The sequence below is a fragment of the Sorghum bicolor genome, chromosome 10 (assembly GCF_000003195.3).
Source record: "Sorghum bicolor cultivar BTx623 chromosome 10, Sorghum_bicolor_NCBIv3, whole genome shotgun sequence".
In the NCBI taxonomy this organism is placed as follows: domain Eukaryota; kingdom Viridiplantae; phylum Streptophyta; class Magnoliopsida; order Poales; family Poaceae; genus Sorghum; species Sorghum bicolor.
Window position 1 is genome coordinate 37,618,722 of NC_012879.2, and position 14,029 is coordinate 37,632,750.

The 14,029-nt window shown below is 41.8% G+C and overlaps 1 long non-coding RNA gene across 1 annotated transcript; it reads left to right on the top strand.

Annotated features, from left to right (window-relative positions):
• LOC110430821 lies at nt 5,520-5,935 on the top strand. Its single transcript, XR_002448203.1, has 2 exons — nt 5,520-5,657; nt 5,834-5,935. It is a non-coding gene; the product is annotated as an uncharacterized LOC110430821 (long non-coding RNA).

The window sequence follows — 14,029 nt, forward strand, 5'->3', positions numbered from 1 at the left end:
AAGAGTAGCCATCCGGAAAGGAGTGGGAAATCGATGAAAAACACGCAGGACCCCTACCTGGCGCGCCAACTGTCGGTGTTTTTCCCCCGGGGGGTCACACCAACGAGTAAATTTGTATGCGTGCTCCCTTTTCCGGATGGTGATGCAAGAAGACACAGAGATTTATCCTGGTTCGGGCAAGAGAAGGCCCTACGTCCAGCGGGGGGAGAGAGTTTGTATTATCTTGCACCTAAGTGCTTGTACAGGGGCGAATACAAGCGTGGTATGAAGTGTGGAGCTTTACTACGTATGAGCGTGGTCTTGAGTTGTGATGTCCCCCTCTTCTATTCCTGAGTCTCTCCTTTTATAGCTCCAAGGAGAGACACAGGGTACATGCGTAGATGTTAGAGTAGGGATCGATAGCCGCATGGAGCGCTGACCTACTCGAGGCTTCCGTACGGCATGGCCTCGAGCCGTCCCATCTTGATAGCCTGGTGATGATTACGCGTGCTCCTGCGTTCTGCCCTGCCAGTCGCCTTGTGCTGGTTCTGAGGTCGCATGCTGTGGTATCCGGCGGGGTAGCTGTGGTGTTGTTAGTCGACGCCCAACTTGTCCCTAGGAAGGGACCCGGTTCGGTCGAGGGTCGGGCGCCGTGTAATATACTGATATCTGGAGCGCTGACCTTGGGTGTCTCGAGGGGGTCCCGATTAGACGTTCCATCCTTGTTTCCTGCGTCCTGACACGCCCTGGGTCGTTCGGTGGGAAGGCTGCAAAAAGAACGATGGGACAGAAGCTTGTTCCCTATCACGCCTTCCGTGACCCGTGTGTTAGGTGGGGAAGCGTCAGGTGCATTTAATGCTCCGGCCCGCGTGCGCGCGTCAGGCGGCGGACAGTGTCCTTGCGCCCGACGCCTCTCGGTTCGCTCGAGCCCGCTTCCGTTTTCGACGGCAGTCGTCGCTCGAGCCCTGACCGATTCGCTCGACGCTATTTCCGTCTTCGAGGCTTCGACCGTCGATGGCGGCGCATACGTAAGATTAGAGCGTCGAATTGAGGGTCTCGACCTTCGTACGGGCAATCTCATAATGCGCATCGCTGAGGGTACCCCTTACCGATACCCTCGACAGTAGGTTTCTATGTCCCTAGTATGTGACTGTTTCAATGGTTGTGATATTTTTTATTTCCTATTGAAATCTGGTCGATGTCTTGTGTGAAGGTTGACCATTGATAAAACATGGATTGATGATAATGCTAGGTAAAAAACAATTACTTTACAAATATTGAAAGTTATATATACATGTCAAATGGTATTTAACCTAAAACTTTCACATAGGCACACCAAGAGATATTTGCAAGGAGTGAATGGTTTCTTAGCTTTTGCTTTTAGTAATTCTGCAGTAGGCAGCAAGATATTATGCCCTTGTAGAATGTGTGTGAACTCATTTTGGAAAGAGGCGAGTGAAGTCCATGAGCACTTAATATGTGATGGGTTTCTAAAAGGATATAGAACATGGAACTTACATGGAGAAGCTAGCTCTTCTATGAATCATGGGAATTGTGATGCTACTGAGGTCTTAGAGGATTCTACTGAGGATGATGAAATATCTGATTTGCTTAGAGACTTAGCTGCTGGTCTAGATGATAGAGGAGATTTTGAAGATGATAGTTCAACTTTGGAGACTTGTCCTGGACTAGCTGCCCTTCAAAAGTTGGTAGCAGAAAATAGCAAAGAGCTATACCCAAATTGCAAGAAATATACACAACTAAGGTTTCTAATTAGATTGCTCCACATAAAACTCCTTGGTGGATGGTCCGATAGATATATGAACATACTACTAGATCTACTTAATGATGCACTCGAGGGTTCAAATCTACCTAGAAACTTCCATTAAGCTAAGAAATTGGTGAAATCTATCGGAGTTGGTTACAAAAGTATCCATGCTTGTCCAAATGATTGCATTCTCTACTGAAAAGAAAATGTGGATAAAGATGAGTGTCCAAAATGTGAGGTTTCTCGATGGAAATCTAATAGGAAGAGTCTAGATGAGAGACATGTGTATAAGGTTCCTAAAAAGGTTCTCCGCTACTTTCCTATAAAGAAAACACTCCAAAGGTTATTTCTATCCTCTAAAACAGCAAGTCTAACGACATGGCATGATGAGGACCGAAAAAAGGATGATCTGCTAAGGCATCCTGCAAATTCACCTCTATGGCAGGACTTTGATGAGAGGTATCCAGTATTTTCTGCAGATAGTCGAAATATCCGTCTAGCATTTGCCATGGATGGGTTTAATCCATTTAGGATGAACAATGTTAGTTATAGTGTTTGGCCTGGTATTTGTATTCCACTCAATTTCCCACCTTCCATGTGCATGGAGCAGTCAAATTTCATCCTTTCTTTGCTCATTCCCGGTAAACGTGCCCCAGGCCATGATATGGATGTCTTTTTACAGCCACTTGTTTATGATTTGTTAGATATGTTTGAAAATGGAGTTAGAACCTATGATGCTTCAAAGGGTGAGTTCTTCATGTTGAGGGCGGCAGTGTTGTGGACTATTTCAGATTTCCTAGGTTTAGGTTATGTGTCTGGGTCTACCACATCTAGTGAAGCAGGATGTCCTGATTGCCACCAATTCACATGTTCACTTAGACTTCGTAATGGTACGAAGACATGCTATATGGATCATCGTAGATTCTTGGATGAAAACCACCCATTTAGGTTTGATGCTGATAAATTTGGTGGTAAAACTAAGTTAATGCCAGCACCTACACCACTATCCGAGGAGCAAATTTTGGACTGCACTAAGGAACTTAGTACAAGTTTTGGCAAGGATCCATCTGGGAAGCAACCAGGAAAGAAAATAAAGAAGGAAGGGGAGCCCTTAGTCATTTTTAAAAGGAGATATATCTGGTTCAAACATCCATATTGGAAAGATTTGATGCTGTGACATAATTTTGATGTCATGCACATAGGTAAAAATGTGAGTGAAAGCTTAATTAACACATTCCTAGGCACCACTGACAAGTCCAAGGACAATTTGAATTCTCGTCTAGACCTTCAAGCTCTAGGTATTAGAGGTGATCTTCAGCCTATTGAAGTTGATGACCAACTTTATTTACCACCTGCACCATACACAATGAGTCCGGATGAGAAGAAATTATTTTGTCAAATACTAAAAGGCGTCAAGTTTCCTGATGGTTATGCATCTGATATACGACACAACACAATGTTAATGAAAAAAAGGTATTTGGACTAAAGAGTCATGAGTGCCACATTATTCTTCAACACTTGCTGCCCCTTGCTGTGAGAAAAATAATGCCTGAAATTGTCAGTGCAGGAGTGATTTGTATAAGTAACTTTTTCAAGAAACTTTTCTCACCTGTTATTCAAAGAAGTGATATGGATATTCTAGAGGCCAATATAGCTGAAACCTTGAGCCTTCTTGAGGCTATATTCCCTCCATCATTTTTTGATATGATGGTACACTTGATGGTACATCTTCCTGCTCAAGCAAGAATAGCTGGTCCTGTCCATTTCCGTAGCATGTGGCCAGTAGAGAGGTAATTTTCATGGTAATATAAATAGTGTTACATATTTAACAAAATTTTATAGCTACTTTTTTATAACATTATCTATTTGCTTTGCCTTTTATTTTTGCATATAGATATCTAATGAGATTAAAGGGTTTTGTTCATACAAAAAGTCATCCTGAAGGATCAATTATGGAGTGGTCTATGTTTAATGAGTGCCATACACTTTGTGCCCGCTATCTACATGGTGCAACTCAAGTTGGCTATCAAGTTCTAATCCATGAAGATTGTAGCACAACCCCTTTCTTTCGTACTATTGGTCGTGGACTGGCTGGAAAGTGCACAATGAGTATAGACCACAAGACATGGCTGCAAGCCCATAGATATGTTTTGTTCAACTATGACAATATAGGACCATACTTGGAGTAAGGCATCTAAATTATTTTTACATTTCACATGATGAATTACTTAATACATTCTAAACTGATAAAATGGTATATACAGCAAGCATTCTCACTACCTATCATCAATTGGTGTTCGAAGTAAATGGGACATCAACCGCATGCATCATGAATCATTTCATGAGTGGTTTAGGTTGCATGTATGTAAGAAGAAAACTCAGCAAATGTAACTTCAGATGTATTCCATATTTAGATTCATAGAAATTTGTCATAATCACAGGTGGAAGAGATGAGTGAGGAAGCAACGGATGAGGTTAAGGTATTGGCGAAGGGGCCAATGATGACTGCACAAAAATATAGTAGCTATACCATAAATGGATTGAAGTTCCACACAAAATCCTATGATGAGGGTAGAGCTATTCAAAATAGTGGGGTTGTTGTAGTTGCAGAGTCAGCAAGCTTTGAGAGGGGCAACAATGATCAGATTATAATAGGAAAGAAAATCTATTATGGTGTTATAAAGGAAATTCTTGAACTGAACTACCATCACAAAGGAAATGTGGTGCTTTTCATGTGTGATTGGGTTGAAAACCGTGTGCAAAATAAATGGGTAAAAACTGATCAATTTGGGGCCACAAGTGTCAACTTTAAGCATTTATTCAATACAGGTGAAAAGATATCAGATGAACCTTTCATTCTAGCTTCGCAAGCACTTCAAGTATACTATGTTCCTGATAAGGTTGATACTGAGTGGGCCGCCACTGTTCAATCAATACCTAATGGTTCATATAATTTGGATAATTTGGAGATTGAACATGCCGATAATGATAATGGTCAGGTTATGCCTTCTGTGAATGATCTTAGTGGCAGTGTGACTGTGGATATTATTAATGGGGTTATCCCTTCTATTAGAACCGACATAGAGGGTATAATTGTTGACAAAAAAAACTAAAAATGGGTCTAGAAAGTAAGTATTATTTAAATTGTATTGCTGCCATAAATTTCCTAATGCTTTCTTGTGTAAATTAATGATTTATTTGTTTCTTCTTTATCATTTTTAGGAGGAAAAATGGCAAATGCTAGCAGAAACAATACTTGTGCCCCTCTCAATGTGTACGAACAGCAGAGGAATGCAAACATTGCAATTGTTGATGCGAAGCTAAAATCTCTTAATATCCCTAGGCTGACAAAAGAGTTGAAGGATCAACCTAAGAAAAGGAAAAAGGTTCTGTAAGACCTTTGTTGTTAGTGTTTGCATGTTTCATGACAAGTTAATTATGCCATTGTGTGACTTGCAGAGAACTCACACAGTTGTTACTGAAACGGAAGCCCATAATTTGCGTCCAAGGCCACCAAGAAATTCAGTTAAGAATGCAACTGAGGATGATGAAGATCTGGATTGTGAACCAACTAGGGACTTTTTATGTCCCAATGAAGGTATTAAAGACTATCTTTTGTTATATCTTCTAGAAAAATAATATCTTACCATTCTAGTCTTTTCTTGTTATAGATGTTCCACGCAAAGAAAGGGGAGGGAGGGGTATCACTAGAGTGGAAGAAGTATTTGCAAGGACACCTGATATGGCAAAAGTGAAAGTGGATCTTAATGAATTTGATCAGCCTGTAGGGTCACGTGCTAGGGAGCTTGCTAGTGTTATTGGTTGTTTGGTGAGGAAGATATCAGTTCAGTGCTCTGATTGGAGGCTTGTTGATATTAAAAAGAAGGATGCACTTTGGAAAGAAATAAAGGTAATTTATGGTGTTACGCATTCAGTTTTCAGCTATAATCTTAACTTCGTGTTATCTGCTAGAAAACTGTAGTTGGTGTAAAAAAATAAGTGTTCTCTTTGTACAAAACCATGCTGTTTTGAAACTTCAGTGACCTATATTGAAACTAACTATGTATTTTCCCAAGGAAAAATCAGGCTAAATATGATATTCATGCTGATGGGAAGCATTGGGTTTTAAAAACTGCTGGATATAAATGGAAGGACTTTAAGGCAACTTTGAAGAAAATGTATTTTGATGAAAAAATAACAGATGAGCAACTGAAGAAAATGTATGGTGATAGAGTTAATGACAGTGATTGGGAGTATCTTGTAGCTCATTGGATGTCTCCAGAATTTGAAGTAAGGCTTGTTAATACTAAAATATTATTATATGCTTGTGGAACTTGTATACATCTATTTGTGCATAATCTAATAATTTCTCACTTAGGTTCGCATGAAAACTGCCAAAGCAAATCGTGCTAAGTTGGTCATACATCATACATCAGGCACCAAGAGCTTTGCTCGGTCTAGACATGAATTGGTATAGTTATCTGCTTTCACTATCTTACATAGGTATTTTCTGTAAATTATTTATACTGAAAGCTAAAAAACTTGTAGGGACGTTTGCTACAACGCCCTCCTCGACCAGATGAAGTATATATTAAAACTCATACAAGAAAAAATGGTGTTCCTACAAAGAATGCAGAACCAATCATTGTAAGTTTCCATGCATTTTTGCTGGACTATGTTAGTAACGATGGTGTGTAAACATTGGTCTCCCATTCATGTAGAACAAACTTAAAGAAATTGTTGAAGCCTGCCCGGAGTTGAAGGAAAGAACAATTGAACAGGGAGATGCACTTGCTGCTGTTTGTGGTGCAAAGGAGCCAAGAGGGCGTGTGCGAGCTTTGGGTCTAGGACCAACTCCTCAAGATATCGGCGTAGCAGGATTGAAGTGTTACCAATCTACAAGATTTCAAATAGAAGTTTTGGCCCGTAAAGAAGCTGAACAACGCATAGCTGAACTGGAAGAGCAAATGAAAAGGCAGGAGGAAAGGCATGCAGAGGAAAGGCAAAATTTTATCGAAGTCATGTCACATAATGGTTCTAATTCACGCCAACATGTGGTATAATACTATGTCAATACATCAGCTAGTTATTTTGGTCTCTTAATACTCTATGCAAATAAGTCACATTATTGCTCCATTTCTTTGTAGAGCCCAAGGTCTATAGAAAATATTCATGCACATCATCATGATGCTCATTTTGAATAAGATGCAGATTGCGGAGATAATGAAGACCATGAAGAATGTCCCGACTAAGATGGATACTTGTTTGTACGGAGGCATCTTGCAGCCCAAGTTATGCACTTTCAACAACATAGCCCCACTAGTGTAGCCAATACAGTACAGACCCATGCAACCTCACCCCATCAATGCACCCCCAATGATACAGCCCTTGTTACGCAGCGCCATGCATCCTTCTCTGGTAAACGCTTCGCCAACAATGCAGCCCCTACGGTCCAGCACGGTGCAGCACATGAAGAGCAGCCCCATGCAACCTCATCTCGTCATTGTATCCCCGACAATGTTCTTCCTGCAGTCCAGCCCGAAGCAGCCCATGAAGTGCAACCCAATGCAGCAAAACAAGCAAAGCCAGTGCAACCCCATGTTGGAATGAATGTGATATTATATGAAGTGGTGAGATCCAATGCACGTGTGGCTCTTGGAGCAATTGTTTCAACAAATCCTAAAACCATTACAGGAGGTGTAGCACTTGGAAAGCAATATTGTGAAGTTATTGTTAATCATGTGCTGAAAAGGGATGCAGCTCTGCCTCGCACTTATCCTGGTGTCGAAAAGATGGCTGATGCTCATAAGTTGTCGATTGCATGGCCATACAAAAGAGTATAAACTACCCTTGTCATCGTTTCTTGTTTTCTCATATATGACAACTGGTTAAACATACAATTACTAATATTTGTGATAAATGAAGGTTAAGCAGCAGGCATCAAAATTGCCTCAAGCTGTTTCAGGTATGTTATTCTTAGTTCAGATTCTCCTCTTGTGGCAGTTGAAATGTTAGCAAATTTCATGATGCTAATTAGAGCCTATACTTTGTTGTTTTTACACCGACTTGCAGTAGGGAGAGAGAAGAGCTAGAACTCAGGTGGGCAGTCTATATGTGACTTCTACCTTTTTCTATAGAGGTCGGTCAGTATTCTGTTTTATCCTTTTTAAGCTTGCATGCAAACTGATGACCTGTGACTAGTAGGGAAACTGCATGTAGCTATATAAATTCTGATGCGGATAATAATCATTTGAACTTGCACTATACAAATTCAAAAGGAAGTTGCATTCTGTGCAAAGTCGTGTTCTTGTTGCCCATTCGTTTCCTGTTCCAGAACTCATGTTTTGTGTCTTGCATGTAATAATGAAATTATACTATACCACAAGTGTATGCAAACTACCGAGGCCAGCGTTGGCACACTTTTGTTTTTTGCTGGTTCATCACTTGTATGCATTTACTTAAGGTCATGTTCTTTTTCCCTTTGCAAAAACAATATATTGCTGCTACTTATGCTCTAGTCATGTTTGTCTTTTTATCATGTGCTATCATCTTTAACTTCTTGTGTGTACTATGTTGTTGTGTTCAGGTGGAGGGTGGCCTTTTGGAGGTGTACATGATGTTGGATAATGACACCAGGAAGCCAACATGACATTTTGCTTTTGATGAGATAGAGATGAGGCATTCTGTAATGAATCTAGTTACATTGTGCAAGCAAACATATGACTTGTGCTTGCCATTTGACCTAGCTAGGTTGTATGTGTGCGTGTCCTTTTGTAATGATGACATCATGGATCAAGATGATCTAGAATTTGATCTATTGCTAAATGTTGGCTTCAATGAATACTTGAGAGATACCTTTATCTAATATGATGTGGTTAGTGTTGTGGGCAGCTACGGTTTACATATGTATGTATGGTTGATGAATAATGTGACATGTTATGTATGTTTATTAGGTTTGAAATCTGGTTAATATGAAATTATTATTATACATAATTGTGTCAGTTCATAGTGACTGAGTATTGGTAGCTAAAAAGTTTGATATTGTCAAATGATCGGTCGCTAAAACATATGACAGATGATCAGTCGCTATAAATATTAGTATCCAATAATCGGTTGCTATAGACCCTATCGGTCGCTATATATTTATAGCGACGCCACTTACAGCGACTTATACATTGGTGGCTATAAATTTATAGCGACCGATGATCGGTGGCTATAACGGCTTATAGCGACCGTTTTACTGACGCTATACTTTGGTTGTGGTATAGTGTCAGGGTCGGTTTCCCCTGAGTAATTGGCGAGGTTAGCGGGCTGTCGGAATCGGGCCGGGAATTTGGCGCTGCGGATGGCCTCGCTGAAGACACGGGTACCCGGAGGCTCTGGCGACGTGCTACGATCGTGGTCGGGGTCGTACCTTCCACCTCGGCGCGGTCGATAGCGACGAGACTCGGCCTCATCCCTGTCATGCTGTCTAGCCTCGAGAGTAGCCTGGCCGTCCACGTTGGTCCCAACGCGTTCTGTAACACTCCTAGCATTAGCTTGCATGTTAACCATGAGCATTGCATCAACATAAGCATCATCATGCTCATTCATAAGCATCTATCATGATCACATGTCATCTTATGTATACCATGTATGATTGAATTGCTTGTGTGACTTGAATTGAGTAACTATAAGGGGTAACCAATGCAAATAAATGTACATTGTCTTCGAAAATACTTCAATCATGTCTAGAATATCATTTGGAGCAAAGTCCATGTTGAAGGTTTTGGCCAAAAATGCCCCTAGGTTAGGGTTAAACCTAGAATGGCTTGTTTTGACTCCTAGACCTCCTTTCAAAGATGTTTTATGAAGGTAATGTTAGAAACTTTGCATGTCTGTGGCACCTGAAGCAAAGTTGTAGAGAATTTCATAAGCTACAAAAGTTATGTTGATGACTTTTTATGAAAAAGCTTAGAACATATCTAAAAATTGCTCACAAGCCAAAAATCAGGGCTGATTTCATACTTAGCCGAATTTGGCTAAGTGTTGGATCACGCAGTTTCGACCAAGGGTTGTTAGGAGCCTTGAAGTTTGAAATCCAGACCGAGTTAGACTTTGGTCTTGTAATCAAAGTTGTAGAGCTCGTGTAGCTCTGACCAGAGGATCAAATCCCAACCAAAACCACCGATTGAGCTGAGGGTAAAACGTTGACAAAAATTGCTCACGCGATTCAGTTTCGTCAGAAACGTCCGCCGCCGCGTGTCCGGCCAGGTGTCGGCCGTACGCCATTGACGACCCCGCCCATCAGCTCCCACGGCGTCTCCAAGTCGCCACGCACTGAGTGGACGCCTCAGACGCGCTCTCCACTCGCTCAGTGCCTCCTATTTCGCTCCGCCGTCGCCTCAGGAAGCTCCGCCGCGCTTCGGCGAGCTCCTCCGGCCGTTCCACCGCGTCTCCGGCCAAGCCAGCCCGTCCAGAGCTCCGCCTTGACGTCCTCTACCTCGACGTCCACCCCATTGCCTTAGCCGAGCACCGGTGAGGTCACATTGTCATCTCCGTCGCGAGCTCCACCTCGCCGTTGTTCACAGAGATCACCGGTAACGTGGCCAGACCTCTCTGGTTCACCTCTGGCCGTGATTCTTCTTCCTATAGCTTCGCCTTGAGCTGCTCTTGCTCGTCCGCAACCTCTACCGCGTCGCCATTGCCTGGATCCGCCGGCGTATCGCCGCGCAGCGCTGCCGCTCCGCCATTCCCGACGGCGAGCACCCTAGAGTCCAGTAGAGCGTGCGTAAAGTAGGTCAACAGAGTCGCCTTGATGAGAGGAACACGTAGGTGCCCTTGGATCCGGCCGAGACCTCGTCGTCGTTGAGCTTCGCCGGCGACGAGCATCTCCCCTGTCCCCGTTTCACTGACGCGTGGGTCCCGGATGTCAGCCTCTCTGTGTCACCCCCTCTGGTTCACTGTTGTGCAGAGCCAAAGCTGTTTTTGTAAAATTCATATCTGGAGTTTTAGAGATCCAAATGTGGTGCTTCCAATTTTGCTAGGTTCCAGCTCAAGCCTAGTTTTTAATAAAAATATGAAACATGCTATGTTTTTTGCAGAAATAAATAGATATAAATTAATCTTGGTTTTTCAGTGGGTAATTATATCTTGAGATCTAGTGATCTGCTGGCCATGCAAATTTAGAGAGTTGTTACGTATGTTATGAATAGGCTCTGATAAATTTTTCATGATTTTTGGAAGTCTAGTTAAGAAGTTAAAAATAATTCTTGCTTAAATAGGAGTTTCTTGTGATATTTTTAGTAATTAAGTTATAACTCCTTTTGTGATGAAACTTGCTGAGTGTTGTACTTATGTGTGGACAAAGCTAGAAAAAATCTGAAATCTGTTGTTTGACACATTTTGATAGGGTTTCACATTTATGCCTTGCATGCCTTTACTAGCTTGTTATTTTTATACCTCACAATGTGTATGTGCAAATGTTCTGACAATTTTACAGTGATCTTATGTTAGCCTAAATAGCTTGCTGTAATTTTCTTAGGATTTTTGGAACACTCGGAGTATATGTTCATTAAATCACCTTCATAATTAAATAAATGAAAAAGGTGATGATAGAAATGAATTTAGACCTTGCCATGATGTTTTCTAGTGTTTCTTAGTCATGTTCTATCTACTGGTGCAATTGGATTGTTCCCTTGATACATTCTTACTATGTGTAAAATATTATTTTAGCTATTTTTGCATTTCCTAGAGCATTTCTGTACAGCTGATGGCAATTGATTAAGAGCTATGTGAAGATTTTGTTTTCTGGGAAACTTGTCTACAACAAACTTGTAGCTAACTTACTGATCTACTTCGTGTCCAAATTTCATGACATTTGGTTGAGTAGTTTGAAAGTTATGCATATTTCAAGTAGCTGCTACAAAGTGCTTGCTCTCCGGAATTTCCAGAGCAGCCAGCCAACTTTGTATGTTTTAGCATATTTCGGTTGGGAATCATGCTGGGATGTCTAAAAGTAAATTGTAGACAATTTGTTAAGCTTTCCAGAAAGTGCTTACTTGCTTAATTTGGTTAAATGATTCTCGAGTTATAGCTGAAACTTGTGACTGGTTGGTTTGCCTACTAAACCAGTGACTGGGTATGAGTAGCTAGGACTTGTTTAACTTGTCTATTTAGTCTCTCTACCAGAAAAGAAGTATGCATTTACTTGTTATTCCATGACTCACTTATTCTTAGAAGTTTATGCTCATGTTATACCTTGTTTATGTCCCTTTGGCTCTTCATCATGACATCATGCATCATATGTGCATTCTCTATATTCATCTCCTTGTCATGCATACATAGGTGTACCCAAGGGAGTAACGGTGCTGGAGTTCGAGCTGCCGGAGCCGGAAGGACAGCAAGGGGAACTACCTCAAGGAGTTGAGGAGGAGGAGGACTTGCCGGAGTGCCCTGACCACCGTCCCTCTACCTACGTTGAAGGCAAGCCCCGGAGCATTATAAGCCTCCTACTATTTTGTTAATTGTGTTCAGCTATCAATTGACTATGGTTATATATATTGATGCATTAAGTGATAGGCGTTGATATGACACCCTTGCTGCATAATGACTACCTTGTCCACCGCATATCTCACCAAAGTAGGTCCAGGATCGAAGTATTGCTTAGCCATGCTTAGCTCGGTAGAAGCCGGGTGATTTCCTGTCACCTGCGAGAGATAGGTGGATGATGATCACGGTTGGCTATATTTGCTATCGTGGAAATAACCATGTGCTAATAATGAACTTGAGACCGGGCGGGATGACGATAGTGCAGCAACAAGGCATGGAGGTCTTGGGTGTGAATCTATCCCCGTCTGTGTCGTTTAAGGACCGAATCGCTGTACGTCCCCGTGTCATGTTGAACGCATGCCTATCACTTAGTTGGCTGGATAAGTCGTTCCGACCGCGAAGCCTACGAGTGCATCTCCAGCCGGATACCCCGTTCGGTTCAAGTGCGCACCCCGGTTGGTAGCAAGGATGTGCGGGGAGTCAATGGCGTAAGACCGAGGTGTCAGGTTAGAGTCCTGACCCTACCAGATTGGCGGTCCCTGGGGGTGCGGCGCCGTACGGACCCGTGAATTGGTCCGGAGTTGTGCTAAAGGTGATCCGAGCTGCCGTCATGAAGTATGCTTGGGTGAGTGTTAGGAATACCCCTCCAGCTGCATAGGAATCGATTCGAATCGCCGTCTCTCCCGGATAGTGAGCATTTGACTTGGGCAGCGGCAACGTAGAGCTCACTAAACAAACATAATGGTTATGATGAGAATGTTGATAGCAAAGTGATAATCCTGATATGGTTATTATTGAAATGATTAATTACTCAAGTGTATGCTTAGAACAGGTGCTAATCTAGTGGATAGCTGCTAAGTAATGAACTTGCTGCTGAAATATGAATAAATAAATTACTTACCACCAAGGCTTTTATGCAAAAAGTGAGTCAAACCAGTCCACAAAGATCAGCCTTGCATACTCCTTGGTGTCACTTTATTTCTGGTTTATGACGGGTAAGCCTAGCTGAGTACATTCTCGTACTCAGGGTTTTATTTACCCTTGTTGCAGATGATGTCGTTTATCACGGCTATTGCGCTAACTGTCATCACCCAGCTGCGGATGATGAGTAGATCATGGGCGTGATCACCTCCTTTAACTTCAGTTGTGCTTTTGTTGGGACTTGACCTTGGAACTGGCATGTATTATAAACTGAGTTGGTGTTGCTTCAAAACTACTTTGTTTCCGCTACCGCTATGGTTTGTAATAACCTCCTTTAAACTCTGATGTGATGTAAAACTATGTTCTGCGATGGATGTTGTAATCTGTGATGGTGATGCTTGATCATGTACGATCTTGGTTGTATGTTGGTTGAATCGAGGTCTTTTGAGATTTCGTCGGACTACCGGGTTTATATGGGTTCAAGTCCATTGGCTTGACTGCCTCTGTGGTCGCTAATTCACTTGAATTCTTATAAATTGGACGGTTCTGTTACAGCTGGCATCAGAGCAAGATTAAGCATTTAACCATCATAGATGTATTTAAAAACAAATGAATTTGGTTTTCTCAAGCTAATTTGGTAAAATTAGGCTATATGTAGGGCTATTTCAAAAATGTTTTGATAACTTATACCATGCCAGTGGTCATGCCCTTTATGCCCATATAAGGACTGCTAGGTGGCTTAATATTACTAACATGGGGGTTTTTCCTTTCGTCGTCCATATGGCGTGTAATTATATGGATACCGCTTACTTAAGTGGTAATGAATGGATC